Here is a 10,530-nt window from a genome sequence, read left to right as displayed (position 1 = left end):
TACGCGGACAACAGGAGATTTGCCAGACAAAATTTCGATTTGTGATTTTATAGGAACCTCCATTCAGGCAGGGATTTCAAAGCCACGTACATTTGTGAATGCCCTCTTTTCTTGAAGATGCGGATGTATCTGTGTGCTAAGTTGCCTTAACGGAAAGAAAAAAAGGGAACTAAGGGTTGAAAGCAATAACCACAGGACACAAGCAGTTCTGCAATTGAACGTTTGCAATTTCGCAACCAGTGCATAAGGAGTGCGTCGGTGTTCTCGTCAATTTTTTGAACGACCTCATTGCCCTGAAATTTTGTGTTGCATGTTTCTTACTGAAAATCACTTGAAAGCATAGGTATTGCTTGTATACCGTTTACACACCAGAAATTTATAAAATATTTGCACGCAGGCAATGGGCAAGCTTCCAGAGGCTGTAGCGGCCTACACGTCGAGCGACTGTCCGTATTATACTTGTCTAAATGCTACGCGAACTCGGTACAACGAGGAGACCAGAGAGGTGTCGTACAAGTGGAACTTCGTGGGTCCGAAGGGCACAATGGCGTGAGTACATAAAACAAGTGGCCGTTGAAAGTGCTTAGTATATGTGACTGTTGGGCCCCAGATGCTAAATGTTTTTAAGGGGACGGAATGTCTCTAAATAGGTACAAGAATGAACGGGACCAACGCTGCCACTGCTCGACACTACCGACCCGGTACATAGTATGGGGGTAGTGATCTTTGCGTTCGGTGATCGCTATCAGCTACACCAATCTCTACGTGTTTTATTTCTTTTTGGCTGCCATGTACCTCGACGGAGGGTACTAAAAGACTGCAATAGAGGTCGCTCAGGTGTCAAGACACCATTATCTTTTAGTTATTCCCGATGTTAATAAAACTGCTCAACACATTCCCAACTCCGGTGGCATTTTAATTGCGGTAGCCTTTGTTTTGTAGAGTCATATATTTATCGAATAAAGAAGTCTGCTTTAATCGATAAATATCTGCCCATCTAATCTGCCCATATAATCTGATCTAATCTGCCCGATAATCATCTGCCCATCTAACGTTCTGCCTTACCGTACGTTGCCGTACGGTACGGCAACCTGCCGTAGGTTGCCACATAAAACAATAACCACAAAATATTACCAGATCTCATTAACATGCATCAAATAAAAATAACTTGACTATTGCTTTATTTCTAAATAAAAGCTCGCATATCAAACCATTCAACTCGTAAATAAAATTAACACATGGCCACCTTTTGTTGGCAATGTCCGTATGAGGCTGCTTGCCTAAATAGGCGCTTATCAGCTACATTTCATTGTGACATCCTAGAAAAGTTGCTTGTGAATCGGTACTATACAAAACTTCCTTTGTAATACTTCTATTTACGTGCCGCGTTCGTGTGTCTCGCCGACGTTGGATGATGCAGATCGAAAACTATAGCTGTGTCACGTCCTGCTATTTTTTCAAGTGCAAGCTGCGGTAGTGTGTCATCTCGATACAAATTATCTTTTCTTTAATGCAGAAGAAGCTCGTTGTTTGAGATACATTACGGGACGAAGATAGACCAGACATGGTTTTACATCGATGGTGGTAAGTAAAAGTCCTATATGTGCACAAAACACTTTTTTACTTATTGGTATTGTAAAACAAAATGGTCCTATCAGACAATATATCATCTACCTTAGCCCGGACTCCGCTTCCTGAAAGGAACTCCTGTGTGGGCTTCATGGACACATCATTTTTAAAACATGCTACTCCTGTTTTCCCTTCTTTGCCCTCCCATATGTTGGTGGTATGGCCTCCCCTTCATAAATAACGGACTACTACGACAACAGTTAGAGTACACCAGCAGGAAGAGATAAAACAGAGATAAAACTGCGAGCTGTAATTGTGTAGAAGCACCTTAACTACCAGAGATTTCCAAGCGAATTCCGTCCTCACCATATGCTATCTTTTTCTCGGCGATGCGAATGCATTTGTGTGCTGAGTCTTTCTAACCGAAAGCAGGAATAGAGAGAGCGACAGTATGATTAAAATAAAAAGAAACACGTGGTGTTCTGCAAATTAACACTCATGCTTTCGAAATCATGCATGACTAGTGCTTAGGCATTCTATACATTTTTTGAGCGATTTACTTGTTACTTCGAAAAACTGATGGCTGGCGGTGCCGAGGGCCAACCTATTTCAGTAGGGAGTTCTATTTTGTAATTTTTCGCATTTTCAGTGGCAGCGTATCCACGTGGTCGAAACAAACAACCTTCCCAGCGTGGCAGCGTGTTAAATACTTCAGGCGAAGTATATTTTTTGAGTAGCAGATCCGCCGAATGTCCCCGTACAGCTGCGTGAAACATAGCAGAAAACCTCACGCCGCGTTTCATTTTGAACAATTACGTTGATGTTTTTCTTCAGTAAATTTATGTAGAAACATAGGTCGAACAATTCGGTTGCTCATTTGTTTGATATAAGCTATGATGGTGAACAGTAGGTGTTGCGGAACAGTACAGTATTGAAATGTAGCCAAATCTATTAAACATGTACCAGTTATTTTCAAGGACAGATAACTCTTCAAACACAAGTTAAACCTGCCCTAACAACGTAGCTTTGGCGTAAATCCTTGTCATCCCACGGAATAGCTTTGTCGTACGAGCAAGGGGTAGTGCACGGCAACCAGGCCACCGAAAAAACGCGCGTTCCTCATCCGCCTTGACATCCGGAAAGGAATCGCAATGCGGCTGTAGAAGGGAGCCTAACAAATTTATACGATTGGTTCCTTACTTCTATGCGTTTACTGCATTACCAAAGCCAAACTTATTATCAAGGCAGTTTGGCGAGGCAATGTTGTATTGCAATAAAGGGGTTACAGTACAGAAAAAAAGAAAAATAACTAGGGAAGTTCTTACATCACTTACTTTCCACTCTCCACACAGGTTCTGTTAACGTTAGTAAATTATTAAAGAACAAGCTGCTCTGTATTTTTACTGTACAAATGGTGGTGGATAGCGTCGGCCGTGTTAAAGTTTGTATTCCCATGTCAGAGAATTTTTGATGGGTTAGTGTGGTCCCTTCAGACCCGTAATTATGAAGAAAACCTTAGACATATCTTGCATTCCCGGTAGAAAAATTATACACCAATATTTATGACATTCGCGGCAATTCTAGCCATTTATTTATTCACTTACAAGGACGTTGTGACTGACGATCAAATTCACGAGCAGTAAATGAGAATTGTATAGAGGGTTCGATGTGATAAGTACGGTATTGACACTCTGGCAATTCGGCATGGCCATCTTCACTGGGAGGAAAAAATAGGGCACAAAGTGTGTCTCAACTGGTGTGCATTTGGTCATTGCTCTCAGGTAGTTAACAGATCACTAATGCGGTCAATAAACAATAGAATCAAATGAATCTGCTTTTGTACTACGGGTGATTACTGAAAAAAATCAACTTGAAACCTCGCCAAACACCTCTAGAGTACTTGGGACACACCGACGGGTCATCGAATTGGGAATGATAGCGGTGACAATCATATATTTTAGAACAGCGCGTTCAAAAGTAGGCGTCAAGGTTGAGTAAACACCTTCTGCCTCATATAACTGGGAAAGTGGTTAAGGATGGGTATTTTGCGGGAAGATGTGTAACCAGTCGGCCATCGCTGTAACACAATGGCACCCAAAGACAGCGCTTGGAAAACGGGAAGACGCAGCTCTATACAGGGACATGATATAAAATGTTTGAAAATTGCATTGGGCAGCGAAGAAGATTAGCAATAAATTACGAATTATACAGTACACACGCTATTTTATACTTATCTCTGATTATGATTTATATACAATGTGGCTCTCCTACTGTGACCGTCAAAGTGGGCAAGGGGAGGCTGTAGATTGGCCGCAATTCAGTCCAGAAGTGACATTAAAAATGTGCCTTAAAGAGGACCACGTTACTAACTCTACAAAAACAAAAAATGTATTGAAAAGGCGATGGGAGCCAGCAGGAGTCGAAATAAGAAGTTCATAGCATACTGTACGCTTGCATCAGTCTGGTAAAAGGAATATCCCCAAATAATGGATTAGTTAAAGCGTGCAAATCCAAATTTGTCAGTTTATTATCAGAAAACATTAGTCATATCCTCGTAAAATGCGTTTATACCGTTGATAACAACACATACTTCATCGACAACCTACATTGCCTTTGTTAAGCAGCTTGAGAGGCCTAAATAAAGCCGTTTTTATGGGAGGCGACCCTCAGTGCCATTCATAGGCCGAAGTGCTAGTGCCTCCCCATAGAAGTCTTCCCAGTTGGCATCCTGTACAAGGAAGACGGAAACGATGCGGCGGCTGTGCAGCATATTGGTACCGAGTACATCAAACACTGCAGATGGATGACAAAGACTGCATTTTTCAACGGCATGCACACAAGCCGTGCAAATAGCTGTGCGGATGCCTTAACCTACGTGCTTCAGCCTGCATTACAATGTTTTCTTCGTGTACTTAAGGAACCAATTACCAGGATACTTAAAAGATGATTGTATTGAACTGTTCAAGTCATAGATATAGCCACAGCTATGCAACAGGCCAATTTTCAATCCCATTCCGACAGCCTTACCAGTCTTCTAATCTGCGGATATGAAGGAGCGGCTTACATTATGAATGACACGTTATACCGACATCTTGAAAATAAACCTTGTAAACATGATATTTTGTTTCAGATTCCTGTCACAACTTCACTGGTTACATGAAGTACAGCGACTATCAGACATGTTTGGTTACAATATCTCCGTACTACCAGGACAACCGTAAGGGCACTGCTCCTTGAGCGTGGTTAATTATATCAGTCAGCTGCTTATATAAAAAAAGTGGGACATATTTATATCGGTGAACACCCTGTAGGCACGAGTTCTTCAGAGCAGGTACAAAGAATATAGGGACAGGATATTGAATGCTGTATCTCATTTGTGAATTGTGTGCTTAGTCAACATAAAACTTTCGTTACTAGTTTAAACAACAAGGCATTGTTCTGTTTTGCGGCAAAGATAATTAAGACAGCACAGTAAAGGCTACATAATCACTAGACATGCGTAACATTTCTTTCTTCAGGGATGTAACGCTACTTCATTGAAACGTATTTATTTATGCCTCACATGCTTCCCAAATATGACAACACTGTTCTATACATATTTATTTATATTTTAGTAATACTCTCAAGGCCAATGGCACTATAGAGGGGAGTGGTTACAATCACGCGTAAAACAACAAAAAAGCAGCAAAAATTATACAAAAAATACCTATTTACACAAAATTAGGCAGGAGAAAAAAACGCAGCAAGCAAACAGAATTATACACAACAAGGAATGGTTTATATAATGTTGACTATGACATTTTTGAAAAGCGTATGGTTCACAATGATTGCTATTGGTGAGGGAAGGCGATTCCATTCTAATGCTGTTCGGGGAATAAACGACTGATAAAATACGTTCGTTCGGCTCCATGCTATGCCGACCTTGTGAGCATGCTCAAAGTGGGAATAAACGTACAATGAATGCAACATGAGTTCATTGTGCAGGCGTTGGTGATGAAATATTTTGTGGAACAAAAACAGTCGGAAAATTTTATGGTGAACTTATAGGGATGGAAGGTTAAGGGTAGATTTCTTATCAATTGCACTGGCTGTTCGGTTAACATTCGTCAAAATGAAACATTCAGAAATATTTCGGACCATTTTCAGTGTGTTAATGAGATTGTGAAATAAATGGTCCCAAACTGAATAGTCATATTCTAATTTAGACGGGATATGTGTTTTGTACAACAGTAATTAAAGAGATGATGGTGCTTTGGAAAAATTGTGCCCGTGGTAACCGAGCATGCGATTTGCATTGTGAATAATATATTTTATATAAACGGACCGGGTGAGATTGTTAGTCATGTTAACACGGGGATACTTATAAGAAGAAACAGAGTCTAGGGCGGTGCCATGAAGATAATAGACATGTAATTGTTATTTTTTCTCAATACCCGCATGCAGTTTATCAATACGCGCATGAATTTACACTTGTTAACATTAAGTTCCATTCGCCAAGATGAAATAGATTTTAGGTCAGCTTCAAGGCTAGTGAGGTCATTATCACAAAAGATACCGCGCAACACTACGCAATTGTCAGGAAACAAATTTATGTTAGGTGAGACACACGACGTCAAACCTTTAATGTATACTAAAAAAAAACAGAGGGCCACGAACAAAGCCGCGTGGTACACCAGACTGGACAGCGGTGTCAGTAGAATTTTTGTTTTAATTGAAACAAACTGCGTGCGAGCGATTAGTTAGGAACATCTGAAGCCACGCAAGAAGTTTTGTTTCAACGTTAAGCTGACGTAACTTGTGTAGTAGTAGTTTATAGCACACCTTGTGAAATGCTTTCGAAAAGTCTAGATATATGCAATAAGCACATGATCGATCGAGTATGGCATAAAGCTCATGTGTGAAAGATACCAACTGTGTTTCACATGAGCAACTTGTGCGAAAACCATGCTGTGATCGCGCAAAAAATGAATTTTATTCCAAGAAATTTACAAGGTGGGAAAAAAGAACATGTTCAAGAGTTTTAAAAGGGATGCTTGTAGTGAAACTGGCCTGTACTCAAGCGGTTAGTGTTTGTTTCGTGCTTTATGAAGCGGAATCACCTTCTCAACCGTCCAGTCGGCAGGCTAAGAACCAATTTTCGTTAAAATTGTGGATGAGTAGGCACATGTGCTCTTCAAGAATTTTGGGGTGATATCTTCACAACGAGTAACAGAAAAAAATTTGAGTGATTTAATTAGCTTGGCTACTCCACTTGGTTCTATAATTATTGGAAACTTACCGGGGTAGTTGAAAATTTTAAAAGGGGTCAGTAAACATTTTCGGACAAAAAAAATTACCCACATTCCTTTTATCAAAAGCATGAGCGCATGCCTCCGGAGGAATAGAATCACCATCGCTGTCGGTTAGGTGAATATTATCGCTATCACTAGGATTGATGGTACGCCAAAACGTTTTAGTGTCAGTAACTTGCTTATTGGGTAATACGGTACGCAGAAAGGTTACTTTCCCCTTATCTCAGCACCGCAACATCGTTATTATTAGCCACTTTGTAAGCCACCTAATGCGCATCATTCCTTGGAAGTTTACCTGATATGTACAGACGTTTTTTCTTGTTAGATAAACGTTTAAGGTTATTTGTATAGCATAGAACATTACGACATGAAGTGATGAAGTGACTAGGACTGTATTTGTTCGTGAGCTCGCTTACTTTTTAGCTAAATATGCTCCAGGTTTTTTCCACAGTTTTATCATAAAAATCTTCTAAGACAGTTTCAAGAAATTGGCATAGGTCGTTGTTAACGGCCTCGAAGTTCGCACGGGTATAGTTACGGGCAGGGTTACTTTCTTTCATTGTTTTTGGACGTAATGAATTTAGACCGAACGTAAGTAAGGAATGGTCGCCGAAACCTGGTGAGTGTCTGAGGTTAGAAACCAGGTCAGGCATGGTTGTAAGTACTAGATCAAGAGTGTTACCTGTTAAGTTCGTTATTTTGTTGGTTCTTTGACTTACTGAGTTACCGAAAAAAGACAGCACATTCCTAGGAATTTTTGAGCGAAAGTAGAGGAGAGAAAAATAAGACGTTGTTCATCATCCCATTGTACATGCAGCCAGTTAAAATCCCCCAACAAAAACAGGGGTGACATGGGATAGCGTGCAACAAGTATGCTTAAAATATCTTGAAGCTCGATTTCAAAATCAGATTAGAAAGTAGGGGGGACGGTAACAGGCACAAATTATGAACTTTCGGGACCCTATTTCAACAACAGCGCACACAATCTCGAGGTTGCTGATAACGTGGATGTTCTGTGACGAAACATTGTTAGAGATACCCAACAAAACTCCACCGCCTCACCGTATCGTGCGGTCACATTGATATAACAAAAAACGACATTGGTGTGGAATTTCGTGATCTCGAACTTGTGCGTGCAACCAAGTTTCTGTTAGTACGATGATGTCAGCGTTACAGGTCTTGATGACGGATGCTAAAGCATCCCATTTTTTGATACAACTCCGAATGTTCATGAAAAGCACGGACACATTTGATAATTTTATGCCACTTCCCATCGCGCGTCGTTAAAAAACGTGCTGAAGCGGCATCGCAATGCACCTGGCTATGTTTTCTTTGCGGTTCTAGTTCGTTAATGCCATTGCTGGAATGGTCGTACGTGTCTGCTTTTTGCTAATTATAAGCTTAGTATGGGGTAGCTTGAAAGGCGGTGAACCTGGTTGGCTTTTGGCAAACGCCACAAGCGTTCCTCGAGCCTGACGCGTAGCAGGAGAAAAATCTTCGGTGACGGCGACATTTAGCTCTTTTAAGTACGAACCTTAAGAATTTTGTCTTTTGTTTTGTAGTAAGAAAACTTCGCTATCATGGGACGATGATAGAGGCGAAAACTTTACTATATATACAGGGTACCTGAATATTTTTTTAAGTTGATGTCGAGATAAAGTGTTTAGGGTAACTTTGGCTGGTGGTCTTCAAAATCACTGAAACGGGGTAATTTTAGCGAGTTTTATAGAATAATTTCAAAGAAAAAAGCTGTTGGAGTAATTCTTTCAGGAACCTGTCCTTCAAGGGAACGTTTATTCCCCTGCAAGTTCGTTGTGCACATTGTGATGGCAAACTGTGACGACTCCAATAGATGATTTCGGTCCAGTGGCCTCACAGAATTCTGTAAAGGTGTCCGTTCAGATTTTTTTAGAATTACTCAGGTTTTATTTTTCCTCCGCTGTGGTGCATTTGAGTGACGAGCACGGTGTTCGGAGGGATGGAACGAGTATTGGTTTCTGCATGGCACCGAAGTTAAGTGACCCGGCTTCAGTGAATTTTGTTAACATCTTGCCACGTGGCTAGAGGAAGCAACAGTTGCCAACTTGGTTAGACATGTTGATGATAACCTTTATATTTTAAAAAGAGTTGAACATTAAGAAAGACCCGGTGCTCTTGACTATCTTCTTAACGTTTTTAAAATCAATGCTGAAGGACTTGGGTTCATGCCCGAAATGCCAGAAAATTGCTGTTGGCAGTAGCTTGACATATGATTATGCATGAACCGCATGCTAGAAGTATATTCTCCGGTCAAAAAAAAATTGTCGGGGTACAATTCGGCCCACTCGAAATTATAAAATTATACATCATGTGAAGTGCATGTCGGAACTAGCGTAACGACACCGGTCTCCCGTTAAAAAGTGCATGTTATGCAGCGGAAACCATTGCGAGTGCGGCTGCGATTCTTGTCGTTGAAATAAAAGGCGGCAGAAACATGGCTGACAAAATCGAGAAATCTAAAAAATGAGACCAGTGATGATCCCCTACATCCATTAGTTCTCGGATCGCCTCAAAAAAGTGGCGGGAAATGTGGAGTGTCTGTCCAGCCTTAGGGTGCACAGCCCTCGAGTTGTTGGCATTGTGAGCGCATGCGTGTCCAGTTTCCTTTCACAATTCGAGGCCATGGTTTAAGGCGGCACGTCCATTCTTGCTGGCCTTGCAAGTGCTTTCGTGCCTAGATCACTGCAGCCTCTCAGGGTGGAGGCCCCTTCTTCAAAAGAAGTTGCCGGCATCCATTTTGAGTTTCAATCTCTTCTATCACCCTAATAGGCAAACCTCGTTTTTCCCGGATTCCAGATTCGCTTTCCCTCCAACCTCACAGACAAAAATGGCTCAGAATAATTTATTAGTACCATGTGAAGATTTTACAAATTATTGAGTAGGGCGTTTTTGTTGCCCTTAACCTGAAACGCATAGGGAGGACGAAATAGTATTCAATAAAGAGTATTTATTGTGGAGCAATAATCGTGTTTTGTATGGTATATTGCAGTGTGCGTGCTATGGGTGGCGAAGTCGGCGGTGGACAACATACCTAAGCCCTGTATGGACGCGTTTCGTCTAACATGCGGCGATGGATACCCCGACTTCTCCAAGGAGCTCTGCTAGGCGACTACCACTGCAGGAGACACAGAACCAAACCATAGCTTCAGTGCAGCTTTCAGTTTGTTTGGACGTAGTACCTTGCATTGTAGTTATGTTTATCGGGTGTAACTTCAATAAACATTTCTTTGGTGCTGCAGTTTTTATTACCTGAAGTTTTAAATAAGGGCGCAGTTGATTACAACAAACATAACTAATGCGGTGGTAGCGTTAAACCAAATATATTGCGTGTTTGTGCGTAATTATAGTGAAGTGTGTATTATTTTTGTGTCATCAGGATCATTTGTTCAAGGGTATCAGAAAAGTTGCTATGTAGTAGAGAGCACAAGAGCAGTAAAAGAAGAATACAAAAAATTTTACTCATCCAATACCTGATTAACGAAAGCTCCTGCATTCTCCACCTTCCTACATCATTTAAAAGATTCTGTGGGGGAGGTGTTGCAACGTAGAAACTCCGCCGCGACACAGTAACCTCATTTTAAATAGAACCCTTTGGTCGTACTGTAACTATGTTTATTGTTTAAGTTCTTGA

At 41.0% G+C, this 10,530-nt stretch overlaps 1 long non-coding RNA gene across 1 annotated transcript; it reads left to right on the top strand.

Annotated features, from left to right (window-relative positions):
* The first annotated feature begins 403 nt into the window (after positions 1–403).
* LOC144172977 (uncharacterized) lies at positions 404–10,201 on the top strand. Its single transcript, XR_013323142.1, has 4 exons — positions 404–549; positions 1,517–1,584; positions 4,700–4,786; positions 9,889–10,201. It is a non-coding gene; the product is annotated as an uncharacterized LOC144172977 (long non-coding RNA).
* Positions 10,202–10,530: the final 329 nt, after the last annotated feature.

This window comes from Haemaphysalis longicornis, unplaced genomic scaffold, assembly GCF_048455015.1.
Source record: "Haemaphysalis longicornis isolate Haplotype H1 unplaced genomic scaffold, Haemaphysalis longicornis Haplotype H1 scaffold_28, whole genome shotgun sequence".
Classification (NCBI taxonomy): Eukaryota; Metazoa; Arthropoda; class Arachnida; order Ixodida; family Ixodidae; genus Haemaphysalis; species Haemaphysalis longicornis.
The sequence above is the reverse complement of the archived record's forward strand: the minus strand, read 5'-3'. Positions and strand labels throughout refer to the sequence as shown.